Source organism: Macaca fascicularis, chromosome 12, assembly GCF_037993035.2.
Source record: "Macaca fascicularis isolate 582-1 chromosome 12, T2T-MFA8v1.1".
Taxonomy (NCBI): Eukaryota; Metazoa; Chordata; class Mammalia; order Primates; family Cercopithecidae; genus Macaca; species Macaca fascicularis.
The window spans coordinates 2,595,075-2,614,407 of NC_088386.1; the positions used below are offsets into that span (position 1 = coordinate 2,595,075).

General features: G+C 46.8%; 1 long non-coding RNA gene across 2 annotated transcripts in view; it reads right to left on the reverse strand.

The window, feature by feature from the left end:
* The window catches only part of LOC123568059 (uncharacterized), a 51,011-nt gene extending 34,155 nt beyond the window's left edge, over positions 1-16,856 (reverse strand). The window contains exons 1-3 of one of the 2 annotated variants that reach the window (XR_006691288.3): positions 16,701-16,856; positions 14,396-14,518; positions 14,021-14,097 (exon numbers count right to left, since the gene is read on the reverse strand). This is a non-coding gene — a long non-coding RNA (uncharacterized lncRNA). The remainder of the gene's footprint in view (positions 1-14,020; positions 14,098-14,395; positions 14,519-16,700) is intronic. The other variant, XR_010579824.2, reaches the window with a different exon arrangement.
* Positions 16,857-19,333: the final 2,477 nt, after the last annotated feature.

The window sequence follows — 19,333 nt, forward strand, 5'->3', positions numbered from 1 at the left end:
ATAAAACCTTTAATCTTTCACTACTAAGAATAAATGTCAGCCATAGGACTTCTGAAGATGTTCTTTATTAATTTCAGGAAGTTCCCTTCTATTTTTAGTTTGCTGAAAGCTTTTTTCAAGAATGAGTGTTGAATTTTGGCAAGTGCTTCTTCTGCATTGATTGATATTATCATATAATTTTTCTCCTTTAGTTTGTTGATATGATGGATTGCATGGCTTGACTTTCAAATACCAACTAGCCCGTCATCCCTGGAATAAACCTCACTTTGTCACAGTATGATTATTTCTATATTGCTGACTTCTATCTGTTAATATTTTGCTAAGTATATTTGCATCTATAGCCATGAGAAATATCAGTATGTAGTCTGGGTTTTGCTGTGTTTGTTTTACTGTCTTTGCCTGGTTTGGGTATCAGGGTGACAATAGCTTCATAGGATGAACTGAGGAATGTTTCTTTCTCTTTTATCATCTGTACAGTTTGTGTAGAATTAGAATTAATTCTCCTATAAATGTTTGGTAGAATTTTCCAGTAAAACAATTTGAGCCTGGGGATTTGCAGCAAACAGGAGGCAGTTTTTAAATGATAAATTCAATTGCTCTAATAGTTATAGAACTATTAAAACTATCTACTTTGTATCTGGTGGATTGTGGTGATTTGTGTTTTTGAGGCACTGGTCCAGTGTAAGTTGTATACTTATGTGTGTAGACTTGTTTGTAACATTCCATTGCTATTCCTTTGATAATATCCCATTTCATTCTTGATATTAGTAACTTGTGTCTTCTCTTTTTTTGTCAGTCTGGCTACATATTTGTCCATTTCTTTTATCTTATAATGATCCTATTCTTTGTTTTATTTTTTATTGTTTTTGTTTTAAATTTTATTGATTTCTATTTTAGGCTTATTTCCTTCCTTCTGCTTAATTTGGACTCATTTTGTTCTCCTTTTTCTAGATTCTTAAGACCAGAGATTATTAATTTTTACCTTTTCCTCTTTATATTTCCCATTCAACATTACTTTAGCTGTGTCCCACAAATTGGATATGTTGTATTTTTATTTTCTTTCAATTTAGTGTGCTATTTTAAAAATTCTTTGGAGACTTTCTCTTTGACCATGAATTATTTAGAAGAGCGTTGTTTAGTTTTCAGTCTGCCAATCTTTTACTTTTAATTGGTGTATTTAGACCACTTACATTCAGTGTAATTACTGATTTGTTGGGGCTTAAATCTGTCATTTTATTTTGTTTCTGTGTCTGTTGAGATTTCCACAAGACACATGAAGTAAAAAAGAAAATCCTTACAACTTGAATGTGTTGTTTCTCAATGCTGAGGTGCCTGGCCAGTCTGCCTTCTTCTCCCACCTTTCTAAGTCCTCCTGAAATGTTCTTTTCTATCTAATGTCCAGGATTTTTCATTTTACTTATCTAGAGAAATAGGGAAAAATCCCTTTCACAACTCCCTAGAAGCAGAACTTCCTACGAATTTTATGGCATTTCCCTACTTCCAATTCTCGTCAGATTTATAGCACATTTTTTTTTATCACCCTGACAATTTATTAGAGCCTGGAGAGTGCTGATGTTCTTCAGCAACTGTAACATGATCTGTCTTCAACCAGAAATGATATCTGGTTGGTTCCTTCATCAAGCCCAAAGCCAAAGGAATTCAGCCCATAACCTCTGGATGCATTTTTATGAATATGACCACTAAATAGAACATATGCAAATATCAAAATATTGGCCTTATACTCACAAAATGAAAGAAAAAAGATATTCCCCAGTGCTTAGAATGTTAACCCAAATATATCTGCCCCTAGGGAAAAATGTACTGTCCCCAGCTCCCAAATGACATGTGCCCAAAAACTCAACAGAATGTGAGGGAAGGTGGGGTAGGGATGCAATTCCTCTCTGTTGCAGGACTCTCCTAGGCAGCCGTCCCTCTGCAGTGGTGCCTGGGACCCATGACCTGTGCACCTAAACACACTTTAGATGAGACGGATGAGTGTGGAGCACAGTGAGCATGGGTGTAATGAAAAAGGAGAGGGACTGGATTGGAAGGATGGGGACCTTGGGGTGTGGGAGGAAGAAGCAGGCGAGGGATGTCAGGGAGATGCAAGAGGGCTGAATCTGAATCTCACACAAAGCAGCAGCAACAAATAATGCGTGAGACAGATGCACACAGAAGCAGTAGTGCCAGCCTCTATTGCAGAATATGACTATAAGTGCAAGAAGAAAGCCAAAAATGTTGGAATGGGTGCTTGGAAGGGATGCAGTGGAATCTGCTGTTTTATCTCATGATCTTTTCAGTGTTGTTTTGTCTAGTAACTATGTGCTTGCATTACAAAACTAAATATAAAATTAATGGGCTGATTCCTGCAGTTTCCCCTCTGCCTATCTCAGCTCAAGTACAACCCCCAACCCCACTTCATACCATCCGCATCTTTTTCTGCTGCTGACTTAGCTCATGCCACATCCCAACAGCAGTGACCGATAGCCAGAGCTCAGGTCATGACTGGGCAGATTTTCCCAGGCTGCCTGGTTCTGATCTTGGCCTTGAAGCCAACATTCAAGTCAAGTCAAATCAAAGCATATCAAATCAAATCAGCAAACGCTCACTGTGCACCCACTGTGAGGTGTGCAGAGGAGTGTAAGCCATGTTTGACGCACAAGGAGATACAGCTATGATGGAACTGGGCACACCTTCAAAAGATAGATTAAGAGAGAAGGGTTCGGCTGGGCATGGTGGCTCAAGCCTGTAATCCCAGCACTTTGGGCGGCCGAGACGGGCAGATCACGAGGTCAGGAGATCAAGACCATCCTGGCTAACACGGTGAAACCCCGTCTCTACTAAAAAATACAAAAAACCTAGCCGGGCGCGGTGGCGGGCGCCTGTAGTCCCATCTACTCGGGGGGCTGAGGCAGGAGAATGGCGTAAGCCCGGGAGGCAGAGCTTGCAGTGAGCTGAGATCCGGCCACTGCACTCCAGCCTGGGCGACAGAGCGAGACTCCGTCTCGAAAAAAAAAAAAGAGAGAGAAGGGTTCACGAGTCTCCACAGGGCCTTCAAAGTGCACACTCGTCATGGGAACAGCCAACTGCACAGCCAGGCAGACATTAAACAGAATTGGTCCTTCCTCTTCATTTGACAAAGGAGGAAAGCGAGGCCCAGGCAGGACTATGCCCTGCACCCAGCCTGTTCCAGCTCTCAGGGCTGAGGTGAGTTGCAGAGAAGTGAACCCGGAATCTCTCACATAGTTCAGAGGCAGGAGCAGTCACCAAGGGTTGTGGTGGCTGCAGAGGGTTCCTGGATGGAGAGGGCCTGAGTTAGGCCTTAGAAAATGGATAGTGGAAGAAAGGAAACTTGACCTTGACAAACAGCAGTGCTTTGTTCCAGTAAGACATTCTGCCTGGTATGAATGTTTCACCACAACTACGCAGAGGGCAGAGCTGGTATTCTGGGTACCAGAACTGAGTGAGCAGATTCTGTCCCTGCCTGAGAGCTGCTCAAAAGGGCAGCCAAGAACCCTGCACCAGCCAAGGTTCTGTCTGTACATACAGGAACTGTGGCTTTACCTCCCGAACATACTAATCTCTCCTTTGTTCTTCACTGCCACCACCACCTCCACCTGGTCCAAGCCACCTTCCTTCGTTCCTGGACTGTGGCAGCAGGTCTTTAAACCGGTCTCCTCAAGCCCTCTCTGACCTCTTCCAACTGCAGGCAGGCAGCATGATGTGTAAAAGAAGCACACACACGGGATAATGCCAGCGAACATGTGGTGCCTCTTTAACGTGTTTAACATCATTCAACACTTGCATGGATAAAGATAGTTAAAGATTTTTTTAAAAGCAGACAAAGCAACCTCATGAACAGAGTATACAGGTTCTGTCTGGTCCTTCACTTCCCTCCCGCACCTCCATAGCCTCCTGGGCACCATCTCTCTCTCTGTTCCACCCACACACCATCTTTGAGTCTTTCCTAAGCACCCGCTCCCACCTGCCAAAGGACCTTTGCACATGCTGTTCCCTCTGGAATGCTTCTTTCCCCTCTTCACTTAATCAAGTCAGACATCAGCTGAACAGTCACGCTCTTCGCAAATATTTCCTTGATCCCCGAATAGGCCAGACACCTGGTGAGTCTTGTTCTATTGTACACTTAAGTATCTTCTTTAATTATTGGCTGTCTCTGCCAGGCTGTGTCCTACAAGAAAGTATCATGGCTTTTTTACATGACAATTTTAACAACAACGTTCAGTTTACTGTCAATTTCTTAGCTAATTACCTAAGTTAATATTTTATGAATGAATGAATGAACCTGAGACAAATTTGGTTTTTACTACTGAACAAGCCATTAATGGGAACGCCCACCCTGTGTCCAGCCCTTTGCTAAATAGTGTGCGTGCAGACAAAGAGGAGAAGACACAGTTTTGTTTCATGACTCGTTGTCAAAATGAGAAAGACAGAAGTGCACGTTTCTATCTGTCAAGATCAGCACATGCACCTCTGAGTAAAATCACCCATCACCCCCGCTTCCCCCATCCTGGAACAGCAAGGCTCTCACTGTGAAAGGCAGATTCTCCCTGGGTCAACCCTCAGGCTTTGATTCAGCCCCTTACTCCTTCAGCTGGTGACTTATTCTAGAAGTTGGATGGCCTGTGCTTCAGCAGCCTCTGGGGTTGTCTCTTAATTAAAGGGGGGTCAACAAGAGCCGTGAATTTTTCAGAGAGACTCGCAGTCAGGGCTCTGCGGTGATCTTTGTGAAGGCTGGATGGAAAACCAAAAGGATCTCATGGGTCAGGCTTCCTAAGGAGACCAGAAACCCCCCCCAGAGACCCATCCCTGCACCTGCAGCTGTTGAGCCTAGAGAGCTCCTCACCTTACAGTAGGAGGGCGCGGTGCAGCAAGAGAGTCACAAACGACAGCTCAGGGTTAAAGGCTCGGACACACCTGGGCACACACCTTTGCCAATTTTGTGAGCTGGGATGTGTTTTTACCTGTCTGAGCCTGAGTCTTTTCACACTTAAAATCGATGTGAAAATAGGCCTGCCGTGGCTGGTTAATGAGATTGTTACATAACATGCTCAGGGAAGCACCTTGCACAGAGCAGCCCTGGGTCCGTCTAAAACCCGCAGGCGGGGTGCAGGCTGGGCTTCCAGGGCAGGCTGGGTCGCCTCCTAACTGTGACCTTGAGCAAGACGCTGGGTGTAATTGTGCCGTGAAGATTCACAGCATTCTAGCAGTGGAGGGGAGGTAGCCCAGTTCAATTTCACTGGAAGGTCAATAATAAAAGCTCCTGTGGACGCAGCTCCCTCTCCAAGCCGAGCACCTCAGACGCTCTGTATGTGGTCTTTCTGTTCTCTCTCAAGGTAGGGAAAGGTCCCTAGGCGGGAAGCTCTCACAAAGACAGTCGTGTTCATACTTGAATCTGGGTTATTTTCCTGTTTTTAACAAAAGAGAGCCCTGAGAAAGCCACCAGCTGCTCAGCCAAGGTCGCGAGGGGAGGATAGTCCTCCGGCAGGAGGAACAGTTCAAGACAGATCCCGCTGCTCTGGGGCAATCCGGTGACCGTGCCTGCCTTGGGGCCTCCATCTCTCCACGTCACCGCCCCATGGTCTATTAATCTCCCCGTTTCCTGCACACATTGCAAGAGAGGTAGGCAACGTGGAAGTGTGTGTGCTCCTGCCTCCTGTCTGGGTTCAGCTCTCAGGCTAGGACGTACTCAGAGCCAGATGAGCACAGCGGCCTCCCTGCCTGGCAGGAGCTGCTGGAAGCATAAAAAGTGGGTCGGTGCATCAGAGTCATTTGTCCCTAGGGAATGCACAGCCAAGCAGGAGAAAAATATGTTAATTTGGCCGGAACCAAAAGTATGTCTCTCAATGAGTCATGGTTGCAAGAGAGTTTGAATTAAGCCCCTGATGTATTCAGGCACGCATTCCGTCCTTCATTCGTTCATTTAACACCTTCTTAGAAAGGGTCAGACCCTGTGCAGGATGCTGGAAGTATCAGACCAAAAGGGAGGTCCTTGTAAAAACAAAACAAAACAAACAAAACAAACAAACAAACAAACAAACCACATAATGCGGAAGAAGAAAGTTCACTGGGCTTTGTCCCCAGACTGAGTAGCTATGAATTTGTATTCTGCCATTCACTTACTGAGTAGCCTGGAATTCAGCCACTTAACATATTTGAGACTTATTTTTTTTTTCGTCTGTGAAATGAGAACGGCAACCACTACTGTCTAGGGTACTATGTAATATAAACGTGTCTGCTTAGCACCCTGTGTTCGAGAAATATAAACTGCTATTATTATTGCCATTATCATCAGTATTATTGCTACTAATCTAAAGAGATAACAGGTCGTCCTTCAGAAAACAACAAAACGAGGCAGAGCCAGCATGGGCTTCTACTTCACAAAAGTCTCACTTTCTGGGATGAAAAAGAGGAATGTAAAAGTTGGGAGACCTTCCCAGGACAGAAATGCAGTGGCTTTAGTACCATTCATGGGTTATTCTTCCTCCTAGAATTTCCATCATTCATGTTCACAATACGAGGACTCTCAGAACAAGGCCACTATTGATGACAGGGGACAGAACACCTGTGTTTGATTCTCTGTGCGTTTTAGTCTTATGTATCCACTCCATCCAGAGCAGCAAATAAGAAGCATTACGTTCCCATTTTACAAGTGAGGAACTGGGCTCCAAGGAGCAGGTGCCTTCCAAATATCACACAAGGCAACGGGGGCTCTGACCAGGACTCTCACCCCCGCCGCCGGTGCCAGTGCCCTCAAAGGTCTGCCAGGATGCTAGGGTGCTAGGATAGGGTAGCTTCCTTACCATACTCCATGAGTCCGTCAGCAGCCTCATCATCAACATACGACCATTTATTACTGGGTTTTGTGAACCCAAGCAATGAAATATAGTAGGCCTCTAGGGAATCTCTCTTGCACCCAGGCAGGGCACTGGAAAGCAGTTAGAATAGAATGACAGCACTCCACAAGCTGAGCACAAGGCAGCAAAGTGAGTCTGTGCACACAAAGGCAAGGCGTGCCCAGGGATGCAGAAATGAGACCGCAGCTTCCCCTGTCTCTGGGCCGCTTCTTCACACAAGAACACGTTTAAAATAATGTCACTGATACACCAAAGAAGTCAGAGCACCTTTGGGTGCTCGCTGTGTGTCAGGTGTTAGGCCCAAATGTTTAATCCATTGTATTATGTAACACTCACAGCAGGCCTGGGAGTCGTTTTCAGCCTCATTTGATAATTGAGGGCACAGAGGATCGGGGATGCTAAGCAACCTTCTCAAAGTCACACGGCTGGGGAAGCCAGTGTTTGATCATGGAGCTTCTGACTTCAAAGCAGGGTCTTCCCACTGAAACAGCTGCTTCCGCACTGGGGATTCTTCCATGGATGGCCATTCTGTTTCATGGAGGGAGCAACAGGGGAATACGCTTAGGACCTTATATATGGAAAAGGCACCTCCTGACTCAAAGACAGAGCTGGCCCCTCTTACATGCAGTAATTGTATGATTCTGAACGTAGGCGCTGCTGGTGTGCAGTGTTTGTTTGGGCTTAGAAAAATCCCGAACAAAGAGCTGTCGTCATCTGACGTCTGGAAGAAGGGTCTGAGAGAAGGGCTCATCCTGGTTGTTGCCTGGAAGTTGCTCTGTCATGATTTTTTTTAAAATTCACTAAAAAGGATGAATTCTGAATCTTACTTGAAAGTGTTTAAAATTCATGCCAGCCATATGCTACTGCCTGGAATAAATGGGCTACCTTCCAAGTTCAATGTGTGAGCCAGTATTGTGTGGCGAAAAGGAATGTCCTCATGCTAGATCCGATTTAACTTGTGCAAAAATGCCGTGGGGCAGGACTCCAAGCCCATTTTACAGATGAGGACATTGGGGCTCACAGAGGTTGAGCATCTTCCAGAAGACTTCACATTTAATTAAATAATGAATTTGAATTTGAACCTGGGACAAACTGACTCTTTCCACAACCTCACAGCCTGCCTTCATACATACCTATTTTTCCATTATCAGGCATTCCTAATATAGAGCCAGGGCCGTGATAATTTGTAAGTATCATTAAACTTGACCCAACTCAGATTTCTAAATTTTGCCTAGCCACGATGATGATGACCCATCTGGCCACACCTACTGAGAAACCTTTGGAGAGACCTGAGTGGGGGGAGGAGTCCACTTCATCTCTTAAACCCTGTAGAATCATGAATGATGACAACCTTGCTTTTGCTGAGTGGGCAGGGAGCAGCATGGTTTCCTGGGCTGCAGGCTGGAGGCCGTGACACCCCTCATGGCAAGCCTGTCTCTTCTTTGCATCCCCGGCAGCGGCTTCAAGAACTTACGACCCGAGGAGAGCAGACTTTCAACCTCACAATTTCTCTCCTTCTGCTTTCATTCTGGCTGAGTGTGGGGCAGGGTCTGGCTGAGGCCACCTTGATTATCCGGGGTGCTGACTGTCACCACTCCTTCGCGTCTCTGGGGTGTGGACTGATGCAGACACACCAGTTCGCATTTTTATGAGGCAGCAGAGGCTTTGTTGAGGCATGAGTCCTGGAAATCTTCTCCTCCAGGGATTTATTTCCTAGAGTCGCTCAAGGAGACTATGCACCTGGGTGGGGCAGTGCCTTCCTCGCCACAGGGACTCCACACGCTCCCTTCCATGGCAGGCTCTTCTTCCCCTCCATGGTACAGGGCTGTCCTGGGAGACTCGGTTTTATGGATTGAGTCCACACTGCAGTCCTAGGAATCAGTGACCAGCGACTCGCCAGATTGGTGCCCTTAGGGAAGAGGGTTTCTTGTAGAGTGAGAGGAAAGCAAACTCAGGGAGGGAAGTCACTTTGTAGCCAGGACAGCAGGTGGAGAAATGAGGGCAGCTGGCAGGTTCCAGCTCTCATATGCCAGGAAGGCAGTCCCAGAGGAGAACAGGCTGGAGTCTGAGCCCCACACCACCAGTATCTCATTCTTCCTCCACCTTCCCCTTCCCGGCAGGCACAGACCTGCTTTCTGCACTCAGGCAAGGGCTTCTTCTCTCTCCCCTCATCCCTGGACTTCACTCCCATCTTTTATAAAGGAGATTATTTTTTAAGTAAAACAAATCTGCTTGTTTTTCTGCCCTTTCTCTCAAAAACAACCACCTCCTAATCAGTTGCTCTGCCAGGACGTGAGCTCACAGGCACTAAAAACCGTGTGCTGTTGGGAATGTGCAGGCTTCCCCGGAGCTGGGGCTCATCAGCACTAGTTCAGCGCCTACTGCATGTCAGGCCTCTGCCTGGCCCTGGAGACCAGCAGCAGACACAACCTCAGCCCAAGGGAACGCAGGGTCCTAGGTGGGCGTCACCGCCAGCTCATATCGAGGTAACAAAATACCACAGTCTGGTGCTTTAAACAACAGACATTTATTTTCTCCCGCTTCTGAAGGCTGCAAGTCTACAATCAAGGTACCAGCCTGGTCTTGTTCTGGTGAGGGCCCTCCTCCTGGCTTGTAGATGGCTGACTTCTCATTGTATCCTCACATGGCAGAGAGAAAGTGAGAGAGAGAGAGAGAGAGAACTCTCTGGAGCCTCCTCTTGGAAGAGCACTGAACCCATCACGAAGGCCCTACCCGACCTGATCTAACCCTAATTACCTACTGAAGACTGCATCTCTAAATAGCATCACATTGAGGGTTGGGGGCTTCAACATGAGAATTTTGCGAGGAACGCAAACACTTAGTCCATAACATTTCACTGTGGTCCTCCACATCCATGTCCTTCTCACAGGTAAACACATTCGTACCGTCCCAGCAGCCCCAAAGGTCTAAACTCGCGCCGGCATGAGCTCTGAAGCCGAATGCCAGAGCCTCGTCCATACAGCGCCTAAGTCAGGAGTGCGTAGGGCTCAAGGCACCGTTCATCCTCAGGCAAAGTTCCTGGCCAGCTGTGAACCATGAAGTCAAACAAGTTATGTGCTTCCAAAATCCAAAGGCGGGGCAGGCCCAGGAATGACACTCCTATTCCAAGAGAGGAGTAGGGAAGGAGGAAAGGGCAACAGGTTCCAAGCAAGTTCAAAACCCAGCAAGGCAAGTAGGGCTCTGCAGTAGTCCTCTTTGGCTCTGTGTCCTGTCCCTCAGTCTTCCAGGATAAACACAAAACTGCAATAACTCAAGTTGAAAGAATAAAAATAGACGAGACCCCTTTCTAGAAACTCAGTGATTGAGGGCTTGGGGCATCAGTTGTTTGTCTTTCTCTATCGACAGTTGTCCCTATCCTGTCCAACATCTGCACATTAAAAATCACCAATGACATCAATTTATCCACCAGACAAAGGAAAACCCGACCTATCACCAGAAGTCTGCAAGCACCACAGAGGAGGGACGGCAGACTGCCCCCTGGAGCATGGCTGTATACACGCAGACCCACTCAGGAAGCCACAGGGCATTAAGTAAGAGGGAGAGAAGGAAGGTACAGGAGGAGGTCCTGACCCCGATGTCCGCAGCAGGCTCTGTGCCATTTCTATTAGAACTGCACTTCTCTGTATCCTTCATTCCCATGACTAACCGTACCTGGGGCTCACGGAAGACTGGGACAGTGTCTTAGTCACCCCCAGAACCACACAGCCTGGGCCATCCTCACAGAGACCCTCTGAGTTGGGAGATGCCATTAGCACACTCTGTGATTAAGGAACTGCAGACCAGCAAGGTTAACACGTAGTTCAAAGTCACACAGACAGGACAATAAAGGGTTCAGTCAAATTTTTCTTAGTCTGAAGCCAGAAACTTCCAAAATATACCTCCTCGTATACTCCACGTCCTGTGAGAATGGGTTTATTGTCATGGATTTGAGAAACATGTTTTCCCGAGTCTCTTTCCCTTAGGGCTTTAAGAGGGTCAGCACAGAAAAGACTCAAGCAGGTCTTGCAATAAAGAAGTCCTTCACCTTTGTTTAATCCAGAACGGCTCAACCCCAAATGACCGGAGGCTGTTTTTTTTTGTTTTGTTTTGTGTTTTTTTTGTTGTTTTTTGTGTGTGTGTGTGTGTTTTTTGTTTTTTTTTTTTCTTTTGAGACAGAGTCTCCCTCTGCCGCCCAGGCTGGAGTGCAGTGACCCGATCTCAGCTCACTGCAAGCTCCACCCCCCCGGGTTCACGCCATTCTCCTGCCTCAGCCTCCCGAGTAGCTGGGACTGCAGGCGCCGCCACCACGCCTGGCTAATTTTTTGTATTTTTAGTAGAGACGGAGTTTCACCGTGTTAACCATGATGGTCTCCATCTCCTGACCTTGTGATCTGCCTGCCTCGGCCTCCCAAAGTGCTGGGATTACAGGTTTGAGCCACTGCACCTGGCCCACCGGAGACTTTTAACGCATCAAATATGCCTTGAAAGACCCCGAAGCAATATCCTGCTGCCTCCTGCTGCCTCCCCATTACAAGGATGTTTCTCTGGCCACAAGCCTGGGAAAAGCCACCCAAGCGCCAACTGAGCCGCAGCCAAGCAGCCCCAGCAGGGCCGAGTGCCCAGGCCCCGAGGCGGCGGCTCAGGACGCCACCGGCAACCACAGACAGGTGTTCACGTCTACATTTAAATTCATTAAAATTTAATAAAATAAAACTCTTTGGTCGCCCCACCCAGGTTTCAAGTTTATGAAAGCCATATGCAGCCAGTGGTTCCTGACAAAGGCTCTCTCCCAGACCAAACTCTACTCCAGCTACCCAAGCTCTTTTCCAGCAAGGCCTGATTTTCAGATCCCCGTTCATCTCGGCATTGTCCAGTTTTAGCAGGAACCCTCCCAGGTCCGTTTAGCTAGAATCCCCCCCTCCAACAGCTAATCATCTGAGCACCCCCCCTGCCTAATCTGGCACCTCATCCCCTCCCCACTCCTGCCACTGATGCCTGATCTCCCTGGCCTGACTTCACCAAAAGTCCTGTTAGGTTGGTTTAGCCAGAATCCCCCTCATTCCTGAGGTTTCCAACTAGTCACGTTCCACCCACGGGCCCTTCCACCCTGCTCTGTGGCTATACCTGACCATGTGTCCTTGCCGTTTTCAGAGTCCAGCCCAGTCTCTCCCCGCCCTCACCGAGAAGCTCATCACAATGGTCCCTGCTCCTAGACAGGCAATAGCTTCCCTTGAATAAAGTCAGCCTGACTGTGCTTTCACAAGCATCCTTGAATACTTTTTTCTTTAACGATGCTGGAGTGGACAGCTGAGATGTAGGACCTTCCCATGATGGCTTAATTTCCTATTGGACAAGCCAGTAAAGGAAGCAGAGACCACTAGGCAGAATCAGCCCCACTGACCTGAAGCTATGAGGATTCTGGGCTCTGTCCTCTTTGGCTATCTACAGCCATGGGAGGTGCTTAAACACTGGCTTATTTTCCCACCAGAAAATGGGATTATTGCTTGCATTCTCTCATCTCTTACCCGTAATGGGAATAAAATATGGTCACATATGCAGAAGCAATTTAGAGCCATATAATATCTTTCTGACCAAAACTCAAAAGTATCATTATGTTCCTCCAGACACTATGCTTCCTCCATATTTAGAAACATAAGTATGCATATATCCATACAATCCCTTTTGAATGAAGACCTACATTTATAGGTAATGACTTTAAAAAATCCTACTGCGCTTTCCTGGCTCCATTATCAAAATGATGCTCTTATAGCTATCTTGCCTGCCACCACCAAGCAAATGTTCCTAAGACATCCATTTTCCCACGCCCACCCCCGCTCAACAGCCACCAGGGGCTCCCTACTGCGTATAATTCCCAGTCCTCCTCGCTCGGGCCCCACAGCCATCCACGGCGAGGCCCCTCCCACGCCTCTGCTCCACTCCCCACCCTCACCTCACACGGCTCCCATCAACCAGCCTCTTCAAGAGCCAGCCCTGTGGGGCACGGAGCTGTGCTGTCTGCTCTTGGAGGGACACCAGTGAGCAGGAACTAGGACCTCAGTGCAGAACGGGAAACTAAGGCCACGTTCCCACTGCTGTGCCCTCGCTCTTCTGCTGCCCATTCACATCTCACCCAGGTGGCATCGTCCAAATGCCTCAAGCTGCACAGAGTGTGAGTCCGGGAGCTAGAAAGTGTGAAAGCAAGAGGGCTGTGTTGTCTTGGACTCTTTCTGCGAGTGTCTTATATAATGTGCAGGGTGCCTGGGCACCAGCCTTCCCCACTGCCGGGGTGAGGCATGTCCTCCTAAATCTGTGCTTCATGTCACCCTCAGATCAATACCCAGAGCCTCCTTTGGGTCACGATCTTTTCTTGAATTTGCTGTGTCAGTGAATTCTCTTTTCCTACTGGATAAGCCCCAGGTCCTTGGCCTGGCATTCAAGGGCCTTTGTGGGGTCTCCTCAGGACCACTTCCTCTACTTCTACTGCAAAGCAAGGGACTGATCCACGGTCCTCTGGTGCTCACAGTCCCTAGGACGTCTGCTCTTCCTCCAAAGGCTGCTGAGCCCTCTCCTCCTTTTCTTTACCTGCAGCTTCTAGATCTGCATTGACTTTCTTTTATACACAGAGTGAAAACCAAACGCCTTGGTAAGGCCCGCCCCTAAAGCCCACGTGCCTGGGTCTCTGCTGCCTCCCCAGTCTCAGGCTGGGCTGCTCACCAGCCCTTAGGTATGAGGCTTCAGCCACACAGACCCCTTTGTCCTGACTGAACTAAGCTGGGTAAGACCTCAGGGCTTTGGCACTTCCTGCCCCAGTTCCTCCCATTCACAGCACTCCTCCGTGCTGCACTGACACCAGGCATCACTGCTTGACGTCCTTCCCTTACTGTTCTAGTTGTTCACTGAGTGCACGTCAGCCCCAAGTAAAACTTACAAGAGAGCTGGGCTGGGACATGGTGAGGTTTGTGTATCTCCGGGGCATGGACAGGGGAAGACACCCAGTGGGTGTGTAATAAAGATGTGTGCAATAAGTGCACGGGGCTGCCTCAGAGGGAGTACTGCTCATTGTTTATTTCATGCATTCGTGTTACATAGTACCCAAGGCTCCTGTGCTTACACTAGCTATAGCCATCATCACACTACTTATTTACCTGTAGTCCCCAGACCATCCCCCATTAAGGGTGAGGGAGTACCCTGGTCACACCTGTTCCCTTCGGCTGCACAGTGCCTGATACAGAAGAGACACACGACGTCAGAAAGCATGTGCACAAAAGCATGTCAAAACACCAAAAGCACAATCAGGTGTTGAAAAAAGAGACATACTTCTGGCGAGGGTGAGGAGGGAAAAATATGCTAAATAAATATATCTAATGCAATAAAAGTGTAAAACTTAATGTAATCATATATTATGACTATTTTTAAAATATGGAAGTATTGGTGAACAAAGCAAATTCTACAAAAGATGCACACTGCATGGGTCCCCTTCATGTCAAGTTTAGAAATAGGCAAAATTGATCAATAATTACAGTCAGGATATCCATGAACTTGGAAGGTGCTTCCACCTCGAGAGGGCGTAGTGAGAGGGCTTCTGTGACGCTGATTGTGTTAGTCTTCTCCATCAGGGTCCTGACCACCAAGGTGTATTAACCCTGTGAAAATTCATCAATTTATATGCTTATTATACCTCAATAAAATGCAAAACAACATGCAGGTAAAATGAAAAAGTTTTCAGATTGACAAAATTGAAAGACTATCTTCCCAGCATGCCTACACTACAGAAGTATAGTGCTCTACAGACAGAAGAAAAACATCCCAAGGTGGAAGTTCAGAGTATTGATTACCTTTTCTGCATAACAAAGGTAATATCTCAGTGACTACAACCACAAATATTTATTACACATCAGCAGTGATGGGATTTGAAGACATAGCCCTCAGCACAACATACTCATTCTTCTGGAAGGGGTAAAAAATAAAATGCGGAATTGGCTTATAAATTTGTGGGGACTGCTTGGCCCGTCCAAAATCCGCAGGGAAGGCAATCGGAATAGTAAGCACGTGGCAGGTCTGAGGCTCTCATCCACAGCTGATATGTCTTTCCTCTCCTGGGGAAACCTTGGCCCTGCTTTTAAAGCCTTGCAACAGATTCCATCAAACCTGCCCGGATTATTCAGGATAGCCTCTCTTACTTACTGTCAACTACATCTGCAAAATTCCTTCACAGCAACAACTAGATTAGCATTTGATTGAATCACTGGACATCACAACCTAGCCAAGGTGACACATTAATAAAGCCTACACAAAGGACCAAATCGGTAAGGAATTATTCACAGATTGGAAGATACAAATAGCAATTTTCCTCACATATAGGTCCAATAAAATCTTCATCAATCTACTTGGAGGATTGTTGGAGAATTGCAAGTTGATTCTGAAATGTATATGGAACTTAAAAGGCCATGAATAGCTAAGACAATCTTGAAAAAGAACAAATTGGAGGACAAAAGCTTCTAAATTACACAGATTAACAGACTGATGAAACAGAACAGTCAAGGATAGACTGGCCCACGGTGACTGATGGATGACAAAGGTGTCAAATTTGTTGATGTAGAACAAAGAATCCTGGGAAAATGGTAAAATGTCAATAAATTGTGATAGATCAGTTGGATATTTATACTTCTACTTTATACTGTACACAGGTATATTATAAGTCTAAATGTACAATGTAAATAATAATAACACCACTCTCAAATATAACTAAAGAAAATAGTTCCATGACTTTTGGGTATGCAAAGAATTTCTAAATATGTTTCAAAAGTATTAATCATAATAGAAAAGACTGAGAAAATTGATTTCATTAAGACCATGAAATATGAGTCATCAAAAGAAACCAAGAAGAGAGTAAAAACTCAAGTCACAAAACAGGAGAAGATATTTTCAACACATATAACCAAAAATGGCCTCTATACAAGATAGGTAAAGAATTCTTACCCTTTTGAAAAGACAAATGGGCAATAAACTTAAGTCGACAATTTTCTAAAAAGAATGAGATAAAAGCTGTAAAGAACATGAAAAATGCTTGATATCATTTGTTCTCAAATTAAAACCATCCTGAAATAGCAATACACACCTATGAGAAAGGCTGCCATTAGCATAATCTACTAATATCGGAATGGATGGGTTTGCTCTTGCTGCCGATGTCATTTTATTTTATTTTTATTTTTTGAGCGCGATCTCCACTCATGGTCCTCTGGTGATCACAGTCCCCATTACGTCTGTTCTGCCTCACTGCAACCTCCACCTCCTGGGTTCAAGTGATTCTCCTGCCTCCGCCTCCTGAGTAGCTGGGATTACAGGTGCATGACACTTTGCCCATCTAACTTTTGTATTTTTAGTAGAGATGGGGTTTCACCATATTGGCCAGGCTGGTCTCAAACTCCTGACCTCAGGTGATCAGCCTGCCTTGGCCTCCCAAAATGCTGGGATTACAAGTGTGAGCCACCGCCCCTGGCCTCGTTGCTGGTGTCTTTTTCGGAATCTTTATAGAGTAGAGAGTAAAAGCTGGAAGCCAGGAAGGCAAAGCTGGCCTTTCAGCACGCTTGGGTCTGTCTTGTTCTTCCCTAAAACTGCAAGACAGTAGTCACACTTAGCGGCAAACGGCTAAATGTGAGAATACCCCAATACTCTGATGTACGTTTCTCTGTAAGTTGTGATGGACTCTCCTCTTCAGTCGAGGCTTTTTATGAAACAGCATTCTGTACGGAACAGATAGAAGGAAATCTCTCCCTAGTCCTCATACCTCGTCATAAGTAACATCGGCAGGAATTGATGACTTACTGTGTGAATAACACCGTGTTGTGCATTGGACACAGCCTGATCCTGGTGAAGTCTCTCAGAAGGCAGGATGGGCCCAGGTCTCGGTCCTGAGGGCTCCGCTGTAGGCACCGGAAGAAGAGGGGACACCATCAGGCCAGGCGGCTTCAGGGAGAGGCTGGGCTTTGGCTGGATGCAGCTCCCGCCCCTTGCTTTCGGACCCACTTGTTTTGTTTTCGGGCTGTATTTAGAAAGACAAATGCACATATTTAAAAATTAAAAACTTAAATAAAATTGTAAAATAGAGTCTGTCAATCAAGAGTTCAGAAAGAAGCTGTAGTTCAGTTTTTGAAATATCTCCACGGCAGACGCACACACATACACCCAATTTAGATACTGTGTATAATGTGAACATGCTTACTTAAACTGTTATAAAGAATTTTCAGTTGTCATAAAATGCTTTCAGTAGCATCTGTGCCAAATTGATTCTCACAGAGAAAGATCTGAGCTAAAGGCTTGCATTTGGAATTGATGGACCCAGCTTCAAAACCCAGCCTGCCACTTGATAATCTCATGCTCCCGGGTAAATCACACCGTATCACTGTGCCTCAGTTTCCTCCGTTATAAAATAGAACAATAAACGTGGTTGTCAACTTCACGAAGTGTGTGGGGATAGAATTAGCTGATGCAGGTGCAATCTCAGTGATCATTCAGCCTGTGGCCCCCGTGCGCAGGTTTCCAATGCCATTGTCCTGTTCACTTGGACATATGCTCACCTCATTTTCGAGGAGGACAGAGAGAGCATGATGATATGAGTTCTGAAGGCCAGGTTGCTCTCTCCTCTAGCATTAATGAAGATGCTTCTATGTCTCTATAAAAATGGAGCGGGGACACGCCAGGTGCCCTGATGCATACACGGCAATGCTGGGAGTCATCTAGCGTGAACGGAGAAGGAGAAAATAGAAGTGAGACATTTCCAAACATATTTTTTTGCGAAGGAAGAAATCATAAAGCCTGGCTGACAGCCATTGACCTTCTTATCACAGGCAGTAGATCTTCTCTGCTCAATTCTATTATAAATGTTATGAATCCAACCCAAATGGAGATGTACCAGGGATGGTCTAGCAGGAAAATTGTCCATTCAGTTTCTGTGACTCCTTTTATCACCGGGGCGGTGAGGAGTGCTCTATTACCTTCAGACGGTCCCACACTGCAGGGCAGGTGAAGGAAGGAACCGCTGGGAGTCCTGCGAGCGGCGCACTCATTCCACAAGGGTGCCGGCTGTCCCAGCAGTCATTTGACAAAGCAGTTTGTGTGGCTCCCTGGTGTGCTGCGGGGAAACCAGTAGCTGCCTCTGGGAGCTTGGACAATGAATCATGATTTTCCACCGCCCCTGTGTTACTGTCCTTTAGGGCCCTGCTCTCAGCTGCGCCCTGTCATTTTATAGGAGTCCTTTACAGTTCATTAGATAGCTCTGACAGCAAATCCTACACAGTGCTGCCTAAGGCCCAGGTGCCTTTTATCTTGGGGAGGCAACGGAGAGCAGAGATAAACAGACCAGAGGAAGGTGCTGCACCTGGCCACACGGAGGCCCTGGTGGCAGGCAGGGAGGAGGGATGGTAAGCATGTGAGGCCAAAACTCCACTGGGTTTGGATAAAGCCAAATAAGTTGGCGAAAGAAGTGTACTGAGCGCAGGAAACGGAACCCCCAAAACGCCCGAGATCAGCGCTCCCCTTTACCCACAGCCATTTTCCCTCCACTTGAGGCATCTCCTTCTGCCACCCTGGCAGCCGGTCAGTGGATCTACCATGTGCCCAGCCAGAGTCCAGGAACTTCAAGGTCCTTCCCAGGTCATTTACTATTGGTGAAATATAATATTTTGCCAAGCTTGTCAGGATGAAGATGACTATTATTACATCCATTTCCCCTCCCTATACACCAGGTAGGACTACAAATATTTCAGTGCAAGTGTGGCCCAGTGACATGGCCACGGAGGTCCAGGGGGTGCCCCAGTGAATGACTTAGGGAGAGGATTTTGTCCTTTATAGGGGCAGGTCTGGTAAATGAAAGGCTCTGGAGAGATCAGGGCATGAAAAGCCTGGAGAATCATTCAAAGGGAAGACAGAGCTCTGGCCGGTGTTGAGTTTCACTCCCTTGAATACGCTTGAGGAGGTGCTGGAAAGGACAGTTTGCGTTTGCTTTGGTTTAAATGTTGAGCTTCTCAAATGTTTTCTGTGTAAAAGGACACTGGCTGCTGAGAGAAGCAACTCCCTTGGTTACGTCCAGGGAGGGAGGGAGGATTTAGGGCCCTCTCTGAGATCACAGCACCAGCCTGGGCTGGAGAGCACCTCTTGCTGGGAGTTGAGGAGTCTCTGGAATGAGCAGGCATCTAAAATGGCTAGGGTGGGGGGAAAAGGTAGGAAGGAAACCACAGAGCTGAGAGGGGGCTGTGTTCCCATGGGCAGAGCCCCCTGAAAGCACCTTGGCACGGGCCCCCTGCAACAAGAAGTGGGAATAGCGGGTGCTTCATGCAGGAGCAGCAAAGTGGAAGATGCCTGAGGTGGGGAGAGGGTCCCGCAGGCCCCAAAAGAAGGACAAATGCTCCCCACACCGAGGGACCCAATGGCCAGACAGTGGCAGGCAGAGAAACAGTAGA